Source organism: Octopus bimaculoides, chromosome 2 (genome assembly GCF_046866305.1).
Source record: "Octopus bimaculoides isolate indiv1 chromosome 2, ASM4686630v1, whole genome shotgun sequence".
Taxonomy (NCBI): domain Eukaryota; kingdom Metazoa; phylum Mollusca; class Cephalopoda; order Octopoda; family Octopodidae; genus Octopus; species Octopus bimaculoides.
The window spans coordinates 67,313,691-67,337,473 of NC_142929.1; the positions used below are offsets into that span (position 1 = coordinate 67,313,691).

General features: G+C 36.3%; 1 protein-coding gene across 14 annotated transcripts in view; it reads left to right on the plus strand.

The window, feature by feature from the left end:
* The window catches only part of LOC106878551 (protein PALS2), a 97,597-nt gene that overhangs the window by 3,213 nt on the left and 70,601 nt on the right, over positions 1-23,783 (plus strand). Inside the window, exon 1 of one of the 14 annotated variants that reach the window (XM_089346898.1) lies at positions 19,356-19,565. The exons of 11 other annotated variants lie outside the window; for them this stretch is intronic. The gene's annotated coding sequence lies outside the window, so the exon portion shown is untranslated. Of the gene's footprint in view, positions 1-19,355; positions 19,566-23,783 lie in introns of those variants that run through there. 2 more of the 14 variants (XM_089346901.1, XM_089346888.1) reach the window with 2 other exon arrangements.

Consider the following 23,783-nt stretch of genomic DNA (forward strand, 5'->3'; position numbering starts at 1 on the left):
ATATATATATATATAAAATCTGCGTTCTTGAAGAATAGTCAGAACTTATCCAGTACGCCAAAAATCATAATTTCGTCAGATATGTCATAAGCATCGTAGATTACAAACACGTCCCAAAAACTGCTGTTTTTTTTTTTATGCACTGGATACTTTCTGACTCTATTCTTCAGAATCGCCTCGGTTTAACTGAGTTGAGAAAACAAATTGAAGTTAAGCATTTAAATCAGGCCCTTACGTTGAATGCAGCCTAATCTGATTCCTGACACCTACTTTACAATGTCATTCTAGAAATATCATTGAAACCTCGGAGCTACAAGACAACGCATGATTAATCCAAAATATGTGGAAAAAAAAAGCTTTATATTTGACAGAGTATGCTGAATGCTAAAGGTCTAAATAGAAATATTTATTGGTTGTGAGCTGCCAAGGGATGGTCTGAACACTGGATTTACATACGTTATCATATCAATCTGTTCGGCCTGTGTTCAAATCGCACAGTAATAAACTTCGCGTTTTCACTATTTTCACTATTTGAGAAGGAGACGGTCGGTATATACATTGTAGTACCAGTAATATACTGATGGTTTCAGTAAACTGTAAACGTTAGTTTTATGTCGACATAAAAGGCGCGTTATGTGTTTCAGGTGTAAAAATATCAACAATTAGGAAGAAAGAAAAAGAAATCATTATTTAGGTCGGTCGATTAACAGGATTGTTAGAGCGTCAGATTTGCAGTATTTAGATAACGGTTCTCAAAGTTGTAATTTCAAATCCCGCCGAGATCAACTTTACCTTCCGTCCTTTTGGAGTCAATAAAATAAAGTACCAGTAAAATACTGAGTTCGATATAGTTGGTTCATAACTTCCGTCTCCAAATTTTAAGTGTTATACATGTTAGAAATGATTATTTTCACTCGGTTGCGACGTGTGTGTACAGAATTAGATCGCCAGACTTAATATCTTGTATTTAGTTCCATCTCTTTATACTGTAAGTTCGAATCTCATCCAGGTCGACTTTGCTTTTCACGCTTTTAAGACCAATAAAATAGAGTAATGCCAGTCAAATACTGTTCCGATTAGATCAACTAAATACCTGCCAACTCGAAAAGTGTGACCTTAATGTCAGAAATCAGTTCTGGTAATTTACATACTGAGTTCAAATCTTATCGCGATCAATTTTGTTTTTTATACTTCTTGGGTCGGTACAGCACCACTCAAGCATTGGGTCCGAAATAGACTGTCTTCCTCTTCAAAAACTTCAGGCCGAGTTCAAGTCCTGCCGGCCTCAACTTTGTCTTTCGTCATATTCGCCTGTCCCTTCTCTCCACACGCGCAGAAGCTTTAAGTCTTGTGCCTAATTAGAAACAGTCGAGGGTGGTAGATTGGCAGAATCGTTAGACAAAATGTTTTGCTGTACAATTCTCACTCTTTACATTCTAAGTTGAAATCCTGTCGAAGTCAACTTTACTTTTCATCATTCGTGCCTATAAAATACTAGGGTCGGATATAATTGAGTGTCTCCTACCTTAAAATTTCTGGTTTTTTGCGCCCATATTACAAACAGTTAAGATCTATTTTAAAACGGGGGCGCCAGTATTTTCTTAACGAAACACTAACGAAACACTTTGAAACTTGGGACACTGGTAGAATGTGTCATATAAAACATCTTTTACTCTTAGTCTTCTTAACAAAAAAAAAAAAAAAAGGAATTCGTAAGTTATTCCATGTTAAAGTTGTATTTCTGTAATTTGAACCAATCACTGACGTCTATTCAGCTGAATAAGAGTTACTGCTGGGCGATCATAAAAATGTTATTCCCAGTGACATATTTCATCCGGTTTAATCGTAATTTATACGCATATATTGTTTATATAATAAATTACGCTGTGCGTACCTATGTGTGTAACAATTTTAGAGTTCGGATTCTCGAGTTAGGGTTAGTTTTAAGGTTAGGGTTACGGTTACGGTTAACAGTCTAGTTAGGGTTAGTGTTAGGGGATTAATACGATATACACCGTTACAGCGCTAACTGTTTTCAACTGAATTAGTGATTAGTAGAAATTATCGAAATAAGACAATTTTTTACATGAAATAAATTCGAATACAAAAATATTTTTCTGTTCTATAACACAAAATAGATAAGTATACGAAGTTTGAAAGTCTACATAACACTACATAAAACATAAATGAAAACTGGCGCCCCCGTTTTAAAATAGATCTGTTTATCACATGCCCCAGCTAGAGCTATATTGTCTGTTGCTAATATACAAGATTGAAGAATTATAGAAGTTTTTGTTTTGCTTCAGAACTATTTTGATCGTTTCATCCATTACCATCCCGTCTTATTTGCATGACTATATTATTGAATGTGTCCTTTTTTTAAATCTTATTATTTAAAACAATGTTGTGATTTGCGGGAGATTTGGCTGCTATTTCTAGCAGGTCAAATGCCGACTTAGCCTCGTTCTTTTAAATATCGTTTGTATGTCAATGTGTAGCTTTCTATTTCCTCAACCAGATTTGTCAATAACACACACACACACACACAGAATGTGTGTGTGTTCAGTCGATACTATTTTCATTGAGTTAACAATAATTAATTTATATTAATCGATATTTGTATATCTTCGATGTAGATGTTTCTTACTCTTGACACAGATCTCAGACCTTGTGTGTGCATGTATATAGCCGACTCACCTGTAGTATTACATGAATATAAGGGCACACCACTACTAAACTTTATAAAGCCATGAGCAGAAAAAGAAGACATTAGCGGGTCAAGTTTTTACAAATGTATTTCATTTGTTTGTCATTTGACTGCTGTCACGCTGAAGCATCGTAGGGTTATATATATATATATATATAGATATAGATACACACACACACACACACACACACACACACACACACACACACACACACACACACACACACACACACACACACACACATATATAATGCGAGAGAAATGACTTATATTTCCTATTTTAAAATATATCATTGACTCCTAATTTTCTGACATTCATAAGTGACGGGCGTTAAAAATACAACCGAAGGATTAAATGTTTTTTTTCTTCTTTAAACGATCATACATTTTACAGATGTAAAAAGTGAAAATAACGATAGTTTTTGCTAACGTTAGATTTCATGGAATTCATTTTGTAAATCATATTTAATCATTTGCATGTGTTGAACTTCTTTTCTTTCATTTGTAAACATTTTGTGTTATATATATATATATATAGTTTTATAGTTTTAGGGAAAAGAACCAAGGTTCATAAACTCGTCGATGAAAATCCAGTCACATATAGAAAAATTAATAATTAAAAGCATAAAAGTATAATATAATACAAAGTAAATATCATCTGCGCGTGTATATGCGTATGCATTTGTCCTGAGAATGGTCTATGTAAATTTGCATTCTACAATTAGGTTATCAAAATTACATATCAACCAACGGTATTTTATAATCGGCTGAAGCTGGACAAACTGATAATCTGGTATTAAATGTTAGGACGATTTTTTTTTTTTTTTTTTTTTTTGCTTTAAATATCGATTTATGATAATGAACTAGTTAAATACGTTGTCCTGACATTGTCTCTTAAAAGTTTATATAAATTTTCCAGTCTTAACAACACAACCATTCAACAGGCGAACACACCTACATAATATGTAACAGGCTGAATAGTTGTTTGTGTGTGTCTATATGTATATATATATATATATTTATTTATGTGTGTGTAATAGCAGTTTGACTTAGTTTCGAGGACGCGTTCAACCCACCCACATTATCAGATATGAGAAGTCATATATACACATACGCACATACACCTCTCTCTCTCTCTCAAGTTTTGTAGTACACTCAGTCAATGTTTGTACAATAATGCAATATTTTTGTAGTAATACCATTTGGTTTACTCAGATGCTAAATATCTAATTTCAAACTAAAGGTAGATATCATAACCGAATTCTAGTTAATAGCATAAATTTGGAACAACCACAACAGCAAAACTATCTATAAACCCAGTGGATTACAGCTGACTGCAACGATTGATTTACACCATCTGGTAATAAATAAAATATATAAATAAAAGTTCATGTAATTGTTAAGACGTTATAATTGACACACATTGCTTAATGACGATTAAAACTGCATCGCCGAACACTTGACTGGCCGATAAGGTATAATAAGCCAGCGAGGTAATGTCAGGTGACTGTTCGACCTGCTGGAAATAGCAGCCAAGTCACCCTCAGATTGTATTCTTTCAACTTAAAAAAAAATATCAATGGATACATTGCAAAGTGTCGTTCAAGGAACAGTTTCCTGACAAAAAAAAAAAAAAGCTGGAATGATCATGGCTGAATTAATTTAAATAAAGATACGCCTACTTGATTAGGGCTGCCTTAGGGTTATCAAATTACTATCACTGACCCACTGTCAGTTTGGCTTGTGTATTATCTTGTCCCATATTACTCCTTTAGGATCTAGTTCAAAACGGGGGCACCAGTTTTCATTTATGTTTTATGTAGTGTTTTTGGTACCGAAAGACTTTCAAACTTCGTATACTTATCTATTTTGTGTTATAGAACAGAAAAAAAATTTTGTATTCGAAGTTATTTCATGTAAAAAATTGTCTTATTTCGATAATTTCAACCAATCACTGACAAGTATTCAGCTGTTTACAGTTACTCCTTTGGCAGTTTAAGCGGTGTAAAGCGTATTTAATCTCCATTACTTCTGACATTTTGCAGAGAGGCAACACACGTGTGTTCGTTTTCCTTCGTTTTATTTTTAATATAATTTCGTTAACATCTGCCTGAACTTTATGTGTACATTTGCCCTAACCCTTACCCTTCCCTAAAAAACCAGGCCTTGTGCCTATAATAGAAAGGTTTATTAGCTACTGCCAATATGCTTCAGCCATTTTTGACAAGGAAATAATAATTTTATCACCGTCAGTCATTGGTTGAAATTACAGAAATACGACAACTTTAACATGAAATAAGTTGCAATATAATAATTTTTCGTAAGAAGACTAAGAGAAAAAGATGTTTTATATGACACATTCTACCAGTGTCCCAAGTTTCAAAGTGTTTCGTGAAGAAAATACTGGCGCCCCCGTTTTGAACTCGATCCCTCCTTTAAATGTACTGCCCCAGAGCCAACTGTGTGCTGTGAATTAAATGTGAATATTTTCATCACTGCCATTAGTTACACATGGATGTCTCTTTTAATACTCCTCTAGTTTGACAAAAAAGTTATTTATTGGACTTGCGAAAGCAAGGACATTAAAGAATGTTATGTTTGTTGTTTCTTACTTTGAAGTAATATTGTTGTTTAGTGTCAGGTTAGCCTTGAACAAGTAGATTTATGACCAGAGGTATTTTAACCGTAACCTCTCTCTTTTAGATATAGGTTATATAAGATTTTATTAATAGGTCCCTAATTGTAGTATGCGATTTAGTTAGTTCTAGCAGGTCGTGTGACTGCAGAAAGGTTCCGTCGTTGGCTAGTTTTGACTTCATATTTGTTTATAGCTTTTACTTAGAAAGATAAATAGTTATAATGAAATATACTAAGTCATTTTAATCAAAATTATAGACGTTATGTTAAACTGGTTTAATACCCTTTTTCAAAAGAGCATTCATTGTAATTTAAAAAGATATTAGAATGAACGTAAACATCACCCAATAATAATAGTAACTAGCGGAACCCGTGAATATTTCACGGAATAAATGGTAAACTTATTAGGTTATATCTGAAAACTTGATCCAAAAAACCTAAAAGCGTAGCTTGTGTTATCTGTATCAAAAGATAGTCGCTCATCTGCTAATCATTGGAATATGATGATTACTTAATGCACTTTATACGTTTTATATACTTTATGCTCAATTTTATAAACAGCACTCTTACTCTTCGCCTTACTCTCTTTTTTCACTCCCTTTTCTTTCGCTCTTCGCCTTCCTCTCCAACTAATCACGTGAAATCGTTACAGACGGGGTAAATTTTAAAAAATTACACATTTCACTCACCTCCACCTCTCCCCATATCTCATCCCCTCCCTATCTCTCCCCTTCAACTAATCATGTGGAAGCGTTACGGACAGGCTAAGTAACAGAAACAAGCAGTTATAAAATTGACAGCCCCCAGTCACATCTACAAATTGTGCGCGTCTTACATTGCTTCTCGCGCGCGCGCGCACACACACACACACACACACACACACACACACACACACACACACACACACACACACACACACACACACACACACGAGATCTTGATAACAGAATTTCTGTTCTTTAATGCTTTAGTATAAAACAGTGGTTCTCAACCATTTTTTATCTATGGTCCCCTTTGATTTCAATTTTATTCTTGTGGACCCCCATCGCCATTCAATGTTTAAAAACTAATTTTAAATCCACGAAGGAAAAAAAAAAAGCAGCACGAATCTTTAAGAATTTTCTTCCTTTTTTCTTAAGGAAACACCAAAATCTCCTTCTTAAACATCCACCCATCATCTCACCACTCCCAAAAGCTACAAACTCCCAATATTTCTTTTATATCCTGCAACAGGTTGGTATAGATAAATTATGCAGAAGTTAATCAATATGTTCACACGACGTACTTCGCAAGACTACCAAAACGCTCTCTCCTCTACTACCGAGCACTACTCTTTATAAGAGTTCGGCTAATCCATTCGCCAATCCGCCAGGAGTGTCAATGGCTCTCTCCACAACAATTTCACTTTTAGCTTTCTGGAAAGCGAGGATGTTTCTTGAGAAATAATGTTTACCTGTTTTTAGCATGTCTGGTTTTCTGGTGGTGGTCTGGTATCTTTTACGTCTTTTATTTCAGTACAATTCTACGCATGCATGAAACACCAGATGAAAGTGAAGCATTGGGAGATTTTAGCTTTTTGAAAGCGGGTTGGTAATGGGTGGGCGAAGTAGGGGAAGGGGCATCGTTTCTTTAAGAAAAATTAAACTTTAAAAAATACATTTCTCAGATTCGTAATCTCTGTATTTTTCTACGTGGATGAGGAAAGAAAAATTCGAAAAAGTGTTACAAATTAAGAAGTTGCGGTGGGGACGGAGTGAAATTAAAATTTGGAAACGTGATTTCTGGGTAAAATCGTATTAACCCCCTTTTATACGATGAAACAATTCATAGTTTGTGATCTTAATAATAATGCACTTTCATGCAAGCCCATGCAAATTGTACCTCCCCCACCTTCACTTTTAAACCAACAAAAACTTCCATTACGCCTGTAATCCAGTTCACTATGTATCAGCTGTACCGATTCTGTCCATAAAGAAACAAATAATACAATGAGGCTGTAGGTCATAACACCCGGACAACGCCAGGACGCACTGCTATGTGTGTGTGTGTGCGCGCACACACACACACACACACCTCTACTCGTGTTTTCTTCTCGGGATACCGGCCGGCTGCGAAATTTTTTCCCACGAGAGTTCCAGACCCCAGTATTGACCTCATTTGCATGCAATCAATTAGAGTTCACCTTGACCTTGTCAAGTTAGCAAACACATTCTACCAAGTAAACTCAAGACGAAGAACGGTATTGCAAATCGACCGGTCGCCAAGTAATGCTTGATTAGATAGATTTGCATCTATACCTATTATCGGATTTTGTTAAGACCCCATATGGTAGAGGGTGATGTGCTAGCAACCCAATCCCCTTACTGTTTTACGAAGTAAACAATAACAAAAATAACTACACAGAGGCAGCCATGGTTGAAACAAAAGCAACAAGCATTATTTAGAGAAAAGAAACATGGTCATTCCTTAATCAAGTAACGTTATCGCACATCACTTGTTATGCGCTCATAAATTAGTTTCATAGTTGAGCTCTGATTGCTGTATGCAAATGACTTCATAACTGGGGTCCGGAACTCTCCTGGGAAAAAAGTTTTCGCCGGCCAGCCTGGAAGAGACATACGTAGAAATACTTTTCTTATTTCTGTATTGTCCACAAGGAGCTAAACATAGAGAGGACAAACAAGCATAGACAAAGGGATTAAGTCCATTACATCGACCCCAGTGCATAAATGGTACTTAATTTATTGACCCCGAAAGGATGACAGGCAAAGTCGAGATCGGCGGAATTTGAACTCAGAACGTGAACACAGATGAAATACCTATTTCTTTACTGCCCACAAGGGGCTACACACAGAGGGGACAGACAAACGGATTAAGTCGATTATATCGACCCCAGTACGTAACTGGTACTTAATTTATCGACCCCGAAAGGATGAAAGGCAAAGTCGACCGCGGCGGAATTCGAACTCAGAACGTGAACACAGATGAAATACCGCTAAGCATTTCGCCCGGCCTGCTAACATTTCTGCCAGCTCTGGCGGTAAATTATAGAAAAATCAGTTGAGTCCAACAACCCCAAACCATATAGTTTTCCTTAACTTTACCAAGGCTTTTGAAAGCACGCACCTTTCATCGCTTTGGAGTTTCCTAGATTGCAGCCCCATCTAGAAGGATTATTTATCCTCCTTAATTCTGTACTTGAAGGTTTATAATTTATGAAGACCTATGTTGGCACCGGTAGATTTGTGGGTACAATTAAAGGCATTAAACAAAGGTGACATTTTGTCTGTTCTTTTTTTTTTTTTATTTAGTATTAGCTAAAGAAAATAGTAGTGGGATCTCTGTAGAGGTTAAATGATCTTTAAACCTATGTAAATGACATTGCTGCAACTAACAATGACATTACTAGCGTTCAGTATTTCACTAGTTACTTAGCTGCAAATGTAAAAGTAGGTCTCCAAATTAATCTTGATAAGACTAAATGCATGACTACAGATAAGAGAGAGCAAAGCCTTGGAATAACAATCTAGGGCAGACCTTTAAAGCAAGCAGTAGAAATTTTCTATCTAGGGCATAAGCCGTTAATTTCAAACAAAAAGATTGTCAGCCACAGAATTGCGCTGGCATGGTCAGCTTTTTTCTGAAAGGAAGAATACCTTTACAACTGAAATCGAATACCAGTTAAAGATAAAATATGTAACATTTGCATTGTCCTTGGAGTTATAAATGGACTAGATTGGTTCACGTGATCTGAAAAAAAAAAATTGAAATATTTAAGAAATCATATCATAAGACAAACTAACAGTTAAAATATTAAATCTGCAAGAAATGACACTTTCGTTTGTAAAGTTAAAAGCATATCTTTAAAACCGTCTGGCTACACCAAACTTTGAAATTGTGATCTTTCTAAGATACTTTGAAAAAAAATCCGAGGACTTTGCAATGGTAGCCGGAAAGATCATATCCTAAAATAGTCTCAATATTCATGGATAGAACTCAATGTAATGGCAACGAACAGAGACGTGACTGTGTGGTAAGCCCCACTGCGTAGCACCTTTGGCAAGAGTATTCTACTTTATTCTCGGGTTGACCAAAGTCTTGTGAATGGATTTGGTAGACGAAACTGGAAGAAGCATATCGTGTGTGTGTCTCTTTATCACTGCATCACTGCTTGACAACCGGGTTTGGTGGGTTTACGTCTCTGTAACTTAGCGGTTCGGCATAAAGGGCCCGATAGAATAAGTACTAGGCTTAAAAAAAAAAGTCTTCTGGTCGATTAAAACCCCTGAAGGCGGTGCTCCAGCAAAGCTACAACCAAATGACTGAAACAAGTAAAGGAATAAAAAAAAAACATTCTGTACTCTACTGCTAGAGGAAATATCGATTGATGATGAGTCTAATTTTTAAGAAAGCCTCGGATGAAATTCAGTCAGGTATTTCTATAGGTGAATAAAATTCAAAGGTAACATGAAAACTACTGGAATACTCCGTGTGCCCGGTCAAGCATTATTGAAGTTGTCAATAATTCTGTACTTAGACATCAGTTTCCAATAGCTTTTTCGATGGTAGAAGAGCATTTCAAAGTTAGTTTATTGCTTTCAATTTTTTTAAAAATACTCAATAAGATTTTATTCCATATACCTACGTTCAACATTGGACTAAAATTCATAAAGGATTGTGATTCTTAAAAGAATATGGCAAAACTCCAGTCAAATAATTATGTCTTCATATTTTAGCACCAATTATGATAGAACTGATAATAAATGAGTCAAGTACGAACGTACGTTTTGTGTTGTATGTACTACAGTGTTGATAAATATTATTGGAGTTTTGGCAGTTAGTGATTGGTTACAGCTGTGAAATACCCAATATCTGCCCGTCTTTGATTGTGGGGGTTTCTTTTTTTGTATATCTTTGAAAATTCTATGCTATCGAATGAACACCTTGGTCATTGTCTCTAAAAAAAAATTAGTAATTTTAAGAGAAATTTTTCAAGTTATGTACAGACAATCTGTTTTAAAATTTAATGAATGTAGATACTGTACAATACAGTAGCAAAGTTGTTAGGGCAAAAGTGTGTGGTGGGGGAGTAGTTCTTTTTCATAAAGATAAATTACGCCTCTCCAGATTTGGAAGAAGGTTATAGTCTAGTGGTTCCCAGTCTGTGATCCGCAAAGGTAGCACTGGGAGTCCGTGAACATGTTAAGCTAACAGACCTTTCAATATCCTGGGGTCCTTGGGAAAACTCACTTACATAAAAGAGGTCCTTGGTAGTGAAAAGGTTGGGAATCACTGTTATGGTCCATTAAAATCAACTTCCAATACTCAGCTGGCCCATATTTTATCGATTTTTAGAAGAATGAAAGGCCAGGCCGACCTTGGTGGAAATAGAACATAAACGTATGCTACTAAATATAGCACAGTAGCAAAACTGGCCAAAGAAGTTTTTTTTTTTTTTTTACTTATACAACTTTGCTGTATTTAGCAGCATACGTTTACGTTCTAATCCCACTGAGGTCGATCTAGCATTTCATTATATATATATATATATATATATATATATATATATATACATACTAGACTACCCGTGACCTGTTGAGTCACCGGAAAAGTCTGAGTTTCCCAGCAATGGAGTTTTGTTTCGAGGGAATTTTGTCTTTTCCAGGTTATTTCGCATGCTTTCAACGAATGTGACATCGAAATCACGCGTAAACGGCTCCTTTCCCCAGAAAAGGAAAGATTTGGTTGTTATTCTTTGCATGTCCTGCTACCACGTAACAGGTTCTTCGGGTCCTTTATCGCAAATAGCTGTTACGTGGTTTCAGGGCGTGCTAGAAATAGCAGCCAAATCTTTGGGGTTGAGATACGTTGAATGCACTCGAAAAAATCCTATAGAAACAAATTTTCACACCGAGGTTACAAACGGGTCTTTTACAAATCGCATTTTTTCGTTGTCAAGTCACTGTCTAATCGAAAGGTAAGAGTTTCTTCACTTTCAGGGTTAAGTTATTCTCGGAATATTTTCCCATTATTCACCATTTTGGGTATTTATACCCTCGAAAACCCCCAATATCTCAATAACCACTTGTCCGATTTATGCGAAACTTGTTTTCTTTCGTTCGTATTCACATTTCAGGGGCAACTTAATTCATAGTATTTAATCATTATACACCAGTTTCGCTGGGTAACATTGCAGACAAGATTCAAGCTCACCTTTAATATATATATATATATGACTCCTTCTGTATATAATAATAAAATGTAATTGAATTAAAGCAGGATTTTTAACTATAACGGATTTACTTTTCAAATTGAATTCACTCTAGCAGAAGTTAAAATGACCTCGAAAGTGCCGCCAAAAGAAAGAAAAAAGAAAACAAAATCCTTTCGATTCAAAACATTTCTAAAGCACAAAAGGTTATGACATTGCGACTCTGGCATACTTGTAGTTTAAACTATTGTAGTTGTAGTGAAAGCAGTCTTTCATCATATTCAGTGATTATTATTTAGACAGCTGCCATTCTAACATGCTTTATATCTGGAACGTAACAAGTAAATTAAATAAAGATAAAAACTTAATTTGACAGTTATGTATACGTTTACAGTTACAGCCGTGGTTGTGTTATTAAGACATCTACTTTCCATTTACCTGGCTTCGAAGTCTGTCCCACTACACGAAATCTCAAGCAAGTGTGCTGTCGTATATATATATATATATATATATGTGTGTGTGTCTTTGTTTTGACATCGTGCGATACTTGTAAACGAATGTCATCGTCAAATAATCGGTGTCATTCTTTTCCATTCTTCTTTGAAACCATGTTCGACCTAGATAAATATTTCCTTGTGTGGAAACAGGTGAGGGTTGCAGCAAGAAATCATCTGGTTGTAGAATATCAACCTCATTTAACTCCACCTGATCCATGGAAATACGGACGTTAAAACGATGGTAATGACATCTTGTATAAAGGCAGCGGATCGGCTGTGTTGTAAGAATATCAGATTGAATGCATTATTGTATTTGTTTTGGTTTTCTGTTAATATTAGTTCTAATCCCGCCCCCAGATCTGTTTGCTGTATTTTTCCTTTCAGTCAAGAGATAAAGTATTCACCTATCCGAGGGCCGACAATAAATTAACGAAATTTGTAAGAGCGTCAAACAGGTTACCCTGCTATATCTATTTCGGCTCTTTACAGTTTTCAAGGCAACGCCTGACCTGCGATGACCTTTGTGCCAAATTATATCGACCGCTGGCCACTCCTATATATAGACAAAGTCGGTGGTGTGGTAAGAGAAGACTTGCATGCACGGGCATTTCATGCTCTTTCATGAGAGACCTTGCCCAGGACTGCCTCCGCCTCCTTCATTGATAGTTAAACGTTGAGTAAAGAACATTTTTATGTTTACCGGTGAAAAACTGGTGTTAGGTAAAAAGAAAAAAACAAAACAAACGTAGGTTAGATATTCGTTAGAGTATAAATACATGAATTAACTACAAATACTGAGTTCGATATAATTGATTAAAACTCTTTAAGGCGACGCTCCAGCATAGCCGCCGTTCAATTAATGGAACCAGCAAAAGAATAATATATTTCTGTCAGTATTTCGTGCTCTTCTTTGATTTATTCCGTGTTATTTTGTCAAAGAAACTGTCATAATTAAATATATAAACTATATTACTGTGTACCTGTAATATTATGGGGGTCAATCGACTATATCTTTCTCAACTACAAATTTGTGATGTTCACCTTCCTGTAGCTTGCGGGTACGCTCTGATACCACTTCACCATCTTTCCTCTCCCAACTGGGGTAGCCATGTATCTCCTCTACTGCAAGGCACCTGTCTCTCTATTATACTTTAACCTCTCATCACCTGGCACAAAGCTATCTCACTCAATACTGCATCTCTTCTCAGTTGCGAGGTCTTTTCTTACGAGTTACTTGGTGACCTCACTTGCGCCGGTACCACATGAGAAGCACCTAATATGCGTATTATGAAGTAGAAGGCGTTAGGAAGAGTATCCTGCTATAGAAACCGTGCCAAAGCTAACATTCTCTAGCTCGTCGGTTCCTGTCAAATCGTACTACCCATGCCAGCATAGAAAACGGCCGTTAAACGATGATGATGAACCTCTGTCAGCTGGTGATCAGTTGCAATTCAGACACGGCTGAACAGATCAGTGATCAACGGTGTTCAAGGTGTAACTAACGTCTTTTATAGGAGTATGTCAAACTAAACTATTCAGTGTCATTCAAGGGAGATTTGACTACTATTTTTAGCAGGTAAGATGACCACATATATATAACCCATCTAAGAAATTCTTATCTTTGACATCCTAGATCTTTATAAATAAGTATTGTTTACAGGATCTGTATAAAGATTTCGACTGGTCGGTTTTGAATCATAGATGGAAGATAATCTCGTATCAATTTGTATTTTGGGTACAATTTTAATTGAACTAGCATTCTTATTTTATCCTTCACTTAATGTATTTTGCAGATGGTATCCCTGGGAAAATTTCCTATATCGTTACAGTAATTAAAGATTGTCTGTTCATAGAAGTTAATGTTTGTGTCTTGAAGATATGTCTGGATTGCAAATCACTTTCGTAAAATTTGAAATAGTTTTTGTTCATAATTTCAATCAGATTGTATTTCTTTGAAATTTAATTAATCGTATTGTTAAATCTAATTACTCGTATAATATTTCTTTGTTAAATCTAATTCGTCTTGATTTTGTTTAGCCCCAGGTTGGCTCTTATTGAGCATATCGAAAATCAACGGTATATTCCACCCGCGGCAACTCTAGTTCGTTTTCCAGGCATCATATAACTAGAACTACATTGGCCAATGTGTGTGTATGTCTCCTTTGAAAACTGTAATTTAAGGGCGATTTGGCTGGTATTTCTTGCAGGTCGAGCGATCATGTTGACGCTTTCTTGCTGGCTTGTGATATAATCATGTATCTTTTATTTTAAAAATTTCTTTGTCATTAGACTGCGGCCATGCTGGGGCACCACCTTAAAGAGGTGGGTTTTTATTTTTTAAAACCTGGTACTTATTCTATCTGTTTATTTTGCCGAAACGGTAATTTACAAGGACGTTAACAAACCAACACTGGTTGTCAAGCGTTGGTGGTGGACAAACACACGCACACTCTCTCATTTAAGAATATGAGGGGGTTTAGTTTACTGGTGATCCAAACGAATAGGTAGGCTGTGTAAGTACTTCAATTGGTCATCCGTTAGATTCCAAGTTCACAGCTGAGGCTGGAGCTAGGTTAGCAGGTATATATTGGAGGAAAAGGACAACAAAAACCAAGGCAGGACGAGTATCTCAAGTCATTCAGAATATTTAATTAGAGTAAGGTGAATTTGAGGTAATTAATTAACTACCTCAAATTCACCTTACTCTAATTAAACATTCTAAATGACATGAGATACTCGTCTTGCCTTGGTTTCTGATGTCCTTTTTCATATAATATATTTAATATATACATAATGACGGACTTATTTGGGTTTCCGTTCACCAAATCCACTCGGATTTGGTGGACGGCTTTGTTCAGCCCGAAGCTATAGTAGCAGACACTTGCCCAAGTCACACAGTGGTACTGAACCCTGAACCATGTGGTTGGGGAGCAAACTTCTTAGCACACAGCCACACCGTTAATGGTTGTCAGCAATAACTTAGATAATCATATGAAAGTATTAGTTCAAACATTTGGCGTTCTGAGTTCAAATCCCGCCGAGATCAACTTTGCCTTTCATCTTCTCGGGACCGATAAAAAATAGTGCCAATTCAGGGCGATGGATTGGCAAAACTCTGTCGGACCGTAGACCGTGGGGCATTTCTATTAGCTCTTTATATTCTAAGTTCAAATCTCGCTATGGCTCACTTGGGTGATAGACTTAATCCATTACCTGGTTCCACACCACCATCTAAAAGAACCCTTTGGTTACTTTCAACAGAGTTCACTCTATTGCAAGCATTCGGGCTTCCATCTTTTCCCCGAGCCTCAGAAGTCCTTTGAAGTGAATCATGTACGTTGGATAAAAAGTATATATAAAAAAAAAATATTGTATGGCTATGTGTTAAGGTTTGCTTTCCAACCACATGGTCGTGGGTTCAGTTCCTTATCGTGGCACCTTGGGCAAATGTCTCTATATCTCGCACCGACCAACTCCTTATGAGTGAATTTAGTTGATGGAAACTAAAAGAAACCCATTGTGTGTTTCTGTCTGTCTCCTTGCCCCTACACAACTTGACAACGGTGCTGATTTCTTTACGCTCTCCGTAACTTAGTGGTTCGGCAAAACAGATCGAGAGAATAAGTACCCCTCACAGAAAAAAAAAGAAACAAAAAACGTACTAAGATTGATTTGTTCGACTAAAATCCTTCAAAGTAGTGCTCCAGCATAGCCACAGTCTAATAACTGAAACCAGTAAAAGGTAGAACATTGAAATAAATCGAATATTCTGCTTTGTTGCCAACATGTTCTCATCCTATTACACGTTTTAAATCCATCAAATATTGATCTTTCACGTTGACAGAAGTGTATCAATATTGAAAAGGAAGAGGTGTGGTCAACTAAATTGACACAATTAGCAGTATTTATTTTATCGATCTCTGAAGAGCACGCAACTGCTACTTGTCATTTCATTGCGACAGCGGAATCGGAAGACTGTCGAACAAAATAATTTGCAGTGTATTTAGTTACGACTCTTTTAATACGTTCCGAGTTCAAATCTTGCTGAGATCATCTTTACTTTCAGCGATTGATAAAGTAGTGCTGAATACTGAGGAAGGATATAATTGATTACACTGTCTAACAAAATTTTCATTTATTGTCGCTGGTCAGTAAGTGTTATATCCTATTTGCTTCTATCTAGAAATCAAAGGAATTGAGTACTATTCTCTTGAAACTTTGCTTTTGTGACCTAGATATCAATGTTTTGAAACTGACCTATTTTCCATTACATTTCAGACATTCAGCGCTAAGTTGCTGAAGCAGAAATATCTTTATAACAAACATTCTACTCAATACCACAGATTTGCTTGTCAGTTGCTTGACCTTAACCACTTCAGCATGTCCCTTAGTGGCTGACGATATGAGCAGGAGTAGTGGGGGGAGCATCATAGTTATGTATTGAGAGGGATTCTTTGAGGTTTTAATAAATGTAACAAAAGCAAAGTTTGAAGAAAATGTTAATCATTCTTCATACTTTCTAGGGGTAAGCAGATAGGAAATAGTTTGCTACCTGAGAACAAAAATCTGTCTCAAGTATTAGGGCTCATAGAACCGGGTTACTCGGTTTCCACGGCGTGTAAGTGACCGCGATAACATTTCTCTCCAACGGGGGGACGCCTGTTCATCGCAGGGCCACTCATTTACAGCTGAATGAACTAGGGCAACATGAAATGAAGTGTTTTGCTCAAGAACACATCACATAACACCGCCTGGGCCTGGAATCGAAACCACGATCTTACGATCGTGAGTCCAATACACTGACAACTAGATCACGCGCTTTCGCCAATTGGTTATTGCCTCCCACTAAATTCACGACCTGGTTTCTATGTAAATTAGTGAACACTTTGATAATATAATACAAATTATGTATATTTTATGCCAGCTAATAACTATTGGATGTGTGATAATTGCAGTCTCTGCAGATGAATACAAATAATTCTTGTGTTGCACCTGTTTGACAAGTGGTTTCATTTGGTATCGTGGACAATTGCATCACAGTAGAATTATTGTGGCCATTGTGCCTTTCATTGCTTTATCATCATTTTATAGGAATAATAATAATAATGGACTCTCCCGTCGAAGACTACGTATGAGCGTTCGGCTTTTGCCGACCTGCACGATAAAATGTTCGACATTGTCTGAACAGGTTCCACGCGTCAGGTGTCGAAGTGATCTCAGAGTAACGTGAGACGAAGTGCTTTGCTCAAGAACACAACACACCACCCGGTCTAGGAATTGAAATTACGATCGCTAGATCGTGAGTGCAACACCCTAACCACTAGGCCAAGCACCCTCCAATAATGATCCTTTCTACTGGAGAGACAATTTGGGGGAAGAGATTAAGTCGATAACATCGATCCCCAGTGCGTAACAGGTACTTATTTAATCGACCCCGAAAAGATAAAATGCAAAGTCGACTCCGGTGGGATATGAACTCGGAACATAGCGGCAGATATTGGTTCAAGGTGAGCAGTTATAGGGTGAGGAGTTAGTCAATTACATCGATCCCAGTTTTTGACTGGTATATTATCAACCCTAAAAGGGTGGAAAACAAAGTTGGCCTCAATGGTATTTGAACTTCGAAAGTAAACAACCAAAAGAAATTCTGCGAAACCTTTTGTCCGACACCCTAATGATTTTGCTACCTCGCCACCTTAATAAGAATTGTTTATAAAATTTGGCATAAGGCCAGCAATTTTTTAGGAAAAGGGAACCAGCTGATTACATCGTTCCTTCCCTCCAATATTTGATTGATACTTTATTTTATCGGCTCCGGAAGGATGAAAGACAAAATCGACACCGGCAGCATTTGAACTGAGAACGAAGAAATGCCGCTATGCATCTTGTCTGAGGCGCTAACGATTCTGCCAGCTCGGACTCAAGATTATTGATTAGATGTCTTGACTCAGACTTCTTGCTGTGTTCTTCATTCTAAGTGACCTAATCATGTTCCATTGAATTTATCACCCCGTGAGTAAGCGGTCGCGCGCACACACACATTAAATTATGGAGACAAGAGAGAAAAGGTTTGTAGCATTGCTTCAAGATTCTTTTAAACAACCATCTCTGTACGTTCACAGTTGTCTTAGGTTTAAAATCAAATAACAGCGATTCTGTTAAAGGGCCGAAAAATCCAGTGACTACAGAAGTAAATGTATGAATAATGTTAGATTACTTTAAATATTTATAACTATCAACAACTTCGTTTACATCAACTAGGAAGCTTATACGTGGTAGGTGAACCTGCTGGAAAGAGCAACGGAAATCTGCCTCACCACATGCTACCATTTTTGCGTTTGATCAAAGCTTCCATTTGAACAAGATGACAGGGTTTAAATTATACTTGAAGCTGTTGTTGTCTAAATGTAATTTAGAACTCTGATCAGTGCCGTTCCAACTGTGACTCTCCTGTCTTCTTTAACACATAGTATATCGAGGATTTCATTTATCAGACTTGTCCCGCCCTAGCGGATTGGCGGAATCGCTTGTGTGTCGAACAAAATACCCTGCGGTATTACCAACTTACTGAGTTCAAATCCTGCCGAGGTCAACTTTGCATTTCATCCTTTCGGGGTCGATAAATTAAAGAAATTTAAGTAGACTGGGGTTGATGTTATTACCGCCTTATCCCTTCCTCTCACAACTACTGGTTTTGTACCTTAATCAAAAACCGTTGTGCTGCTATTTTTAGCAGGTCGAGTGGCCCAATTAGAGACTTCTTCGTTGGTTTATAAATCTGTTGTTCAATTGTATTGTTTTCAGCTGCAAATTTCTATCGCCAATTGAATGGGATATCAGACAATGGTTATCATTATAATTATAACAATAAGCTCGGTGAAAAAATATTGCTATTTCAGTTTTAACATCTGCTATATTTGTCTTGTACGGTAGTGGATAAGTTGTTATTTACTAAATATAAAAAAAAAAAGTGTTAGCTTTAATTATATTTTCAGTGAGTTTATGTATTTTTAGCGCGGTGAATTTAATAACTCTTTGAAAAAGTGGTTTCTAAGCGAGGCATAAGGCCGTAAGGTAGACAGTAAGCAGGACAAAGTAAAAAGTTAAATAAAAATACGAAATGAAAAACATGACCTATCAATTTACAAGCAGTGTTCTTACCTCTGACAAACGATAACAATCAAGTTAAAAAGAAATAAAAATGAAATTGTTTGAACCTTTCAAATCTTTTTCACCACATTTCCGACATACTTGGCGTTTGAAAGTCGATCGATGATTATTATTAATATAGACAACGCTTGTTGCATTTTACTGCTATACAATAACAATTGCTTCGTTTTCAAATATTTCTTCCCTGCCTATGATGATTTTATTGGCTGCTAACTGGAACGAGTTGTAAATTGTAAATTAGATATGGTCATACGGTATGTTAAGATTGACTGTAAAACACTTAGGCTGGGCTTACATTCACTGATCGAGAGGAATTTATAAGAAACATGGATTAATTTAACAGGTAATTTATCTTTCCTTGTAAATTCAATACCTAAACTCTTTCACGTTGTAACTGATATTTTGTTAATCGTTTCAGATATGATGATAATTTCTTTATTGTTTAAGCCATTTAAGCAACAAAAGCTGGAGAAAAAAAAATATTAATATAGGCGTAGGCATGGCTATGTGGTTCCACGTGGTTTCGGGTTCAGTTCCACTGTGGTACCTTGGACAAATGTCTTCTCTCAGACGACACTCGTGCTTTTCTCGGATTGCCCTTTCTCTTCTCTCAGGATCTTTTGCTCTTTCTGATGAGGAGCTATGCTCGAAATGTCATACACCCTCTTTTTATCAACTTAAACTTTTTTTGAGCATCACTCTAATATATTCACTGGGATCTTTTTTAAAACGGGGGCCACATTTTTCATAATGTTTTACGTAGTGTTTTTGGTACCGAAAGACTTTCAAACTTCGTGTACTTATCTATTTTGTGTTATAGAACAGAAAAATATTTTTGTATTCGAATTTATTTCATGTAAAAAATTGTCTTATTTCGATAATTTCAACCAATCACTGACGTCCATTCAGTCGATATACATTAAGTGCCAACTACATAAACAAACGATTCTTCGTTTTATTTGCTTTTTTCATTTTAAATTTGCTTTAACCCTAGGGTTAGGGTTAGGATTAATTGTTTCAGAATCGTTTGTTTATGTAGTCGGCACTTAATGTATATCGGCTGAATGGACGTCAGTGATTGGTTGAAATTACAGAAATACGACAACTTTAACATGGAATAATTTATGGATTTCTTTTTTTTTTAAAGAAGACTAAGAGAAAAAGATGTTTTATATGACACATTCTACCAGTGTTCCAAGTTTCAAAGTGTTTCGTTAATGAAAAATGTGGCCCCCGTTTTAAAAAAGATCCATTCACTGTGTACATCCTTTTTGACTTTTGTTGCTTTTCCTGTTTTTATTTTTGATTTGCCTCACACACACACACACACACACACACACCGCTTGAAACCGGTGTTGGCTTGTTTGTGTCTCTGTAATATAGCGGTTCATCAAGAGACCATTACAATAAGTGCCATACTTCAAAATAAGTACTGGAATCACGCAATGCCTCTGCATGGCCGTAGTCCAGTGACTGAAACAAGTAAAACATTTTAAACTATCTTATTGGCAAAGTGTTTACTAAACTGATAACAAAAATTGTTAATTTTTGAGGGGATGGGACAGGTCGATTACATTGGCGCCAGTACTTTACTGGTACATAACTTTATCAACTCTAAACGGATGAAAGGCAAAATTGACTTCGGCGGGATTTGAATTCAGAACGTAAAGAGCTGGAAGAAATGCCGCTAAGCATTTTGTCTGACTTGCTAACAATTCTGACAGTCGCCTTACTATTCATGTACTTTCATTGAATTTGACATTTTTTTCTCTAGTATTAAATAGAAAGCCTTGCGCTTCTCTAAACTATGTAGCTCCAACGAAGTTTCTTGTAGTTAGCATCTATGATAAAACTTCAGAAGACATTTTGTTTTCAGAGAAAAAGATCAACCTATAGAGCGCTGGGATTTGCACTTACATAGCATGAACTACTGAGCACATTTTATGAAAATGAGACTACCACGCGCACATGAAAAATAAAAAAATAGTTAAAATATCTTAGTATATAATGGTGGCAAGTTTTACATCATTTGAAAGTCATGAGTTGAACTATTAACCTTCTGTGGGGTATCGGAGTGTTTGGGTGACGTTAGACCCCAATAAACGCCCATAAATTAAATGCATCTATCTGAGCCACGACCGTGGCCTGTCGACCTGTACCTGGTGACCACGATCGTGGCCCGTCGCGTTTTATGTGTTAACTATTTTACGAAAATAAGTCGACAGGTTAACTTTGTACAACAACAACATGATTTTGAAATATAGCGTACCAAGAGCAAAAGTATCTAATTTTGATGCTTAATTCTGTTAAAACCCGATATGTTTGAGAATATCTTAGTATTTGAAAACATAATACATAAACAGAAAATAATTTTGTTTATTAATTTTACAATAATTGTTGATGGAATCGCACAAAATATTATGCACTAGATTGTCCCTTCCTAAAATAAAGTCTGTTTACTAAGAATAATCTTAAAGTGCCACATAAAACGCCCTAGTTTATAAGAATCTCCTACCCAGTACCCACACTTTGCACAGTATCTGAGCAAACTTTTCAGAACCGATAAATCTGAATGTTAGATTTATCAGATTTTAAGGCTGTAAAAGTTAAATTTACAGTATCAAATTACTGCAATATCATAGTACTGTATCTGAAACTATTTCATAGTAACCTCTAGTTATATGTCCTTGCATATGTGGATGTATGTATGAAGATATTGCACTTCGTTCTAGTGATTCTGCTACCTGTTCTGCTTGATATTGATTTCTAACAGGCACAATACCATAAATTCTGCGTATGGATGTTAATCTATTTAAACTGATCTAGTACTTGACTGGGATGTTGAAAGCAAAGTTGATTCCTGCAAGGAATAGAAAGGAACATAACTTAGTAATTACACAACTGAACTCTGTTGCTTTTCCGAATCTGCCACTCGCCGTTCTTTCATTTCTAACATTAACTCAAGGCAACAAATTAAAAAGATGTGTACAACCATGTCCGTCGCTTAGAGGGTACACTGGCGGCACTGATCCCTCACTATTCAATGGTGCATCCTCAGATTCACGGTGATACACTTATTTCGAAACTCCACTTTAACATCATTACGAATTAGTGCCCACCCAGAATATTCTGAAGCACCACCAGGCTCCAGTGTTTGGCGACAGGCCTGTGTATGATTGAGGATATCGAATCCAGTCTTTGGCTAGTACTTCATATTCTGGAGCGCTGAAGAAAGAAAGAAAAAAAAAGATCAAAGGGACTTTTTGTCCGATACCCAAGCAGTTCTATCTACCGCTCTAACAATTACGGGAATTGTCGATAGATCAATCTCAGTACAGTACATGACTGGTACTTAATTTAATCAATTTCAGTAGGATTAAAAGATTTGACCAAGGGGGTATTCGAATACTAATAATTGTTTCTAGTACAGGTGCAAGGCCGGAATTATTGGATAGGGGATTAATCGACTCCATTGAACCCAGTACCTGTTTAGTATATTATTTTATCAACCCCGAAAGGCTGAAAGGCAAAGATGACCCAGCAGCATTTGGACTCAGCGCAAATAACTAGAACAAATATAGCACTGCAGTTTCTTTTTTCTCGATACTTAACGATTCTGCCAAACTACCGCCCTACATTCGAATATTAATAAACATATTTGTGAAATATAAACTCTATTGTAAGTCTCCCGATATATCCACTACTAATAATAGATATATTTCTGAATCAAAATCTCCGTTGTAGTATCCTAATATATCCAACGTACCACCCTCTATTCGAATACTATTTATAAACTTATTTTAGTAATGGCAGTTAGATGTTAAAGCCATTCATCAATCAGCCAAATTATTGGGTTTTTCACGATATTAAAAGGAGAGAAAATATCGATTTCCTTTTCGTAAACTTTGTAAAGGATGTGTTTAAAGCCTCAACATATCCTCTTCGGTTTAGGAATATTTCCGGTCGCAGCTGTAAAGAGATTGAAGTATTGTGGAATTTTACAGCCTTAAATCCGGTAAATCTACATTTTGGTGAAAAGTTGAACTGGTGCAAGTATGGCTGTTCAAGAAGCTCACTTAACAAACGCCTGAGGATCTTTTTTAAAACGGGGGCCACATTTTTCATTAACGAAACACTTTGAAACTTGGAACACTGGTAGAATGTGTCATATAAAACATCTTTTTCTCTTAGTCTTCTTAAAAAAAAAAAGAAATCCATAAATTATTCCATGTTAAAGTTGTCGTATTTCTGTAATTTCAACCAATCACTGACGTCCATTCAGCCGATATACATTAAGTGCCGACTACATAAACAAACGATTCTGAAACAATTAACCCTAACCCTAGGGTTAGGGTTAGGCTTAGGGTTAAAGCAAATTTAAAATGAAAAAAGCAAATAAAACGAAGAATCGTTTGTTTATGTAGTCGGCACTTAATGTATATCGGCTGAATGGACGTCAGTGATTGGTTGAAATTATCGAAATAAGACAATTTTTTTACATGAAATAAATTCGAATACAAAAATATTTTTCTGTTCTATAACACAAAATAGATAAGTATAC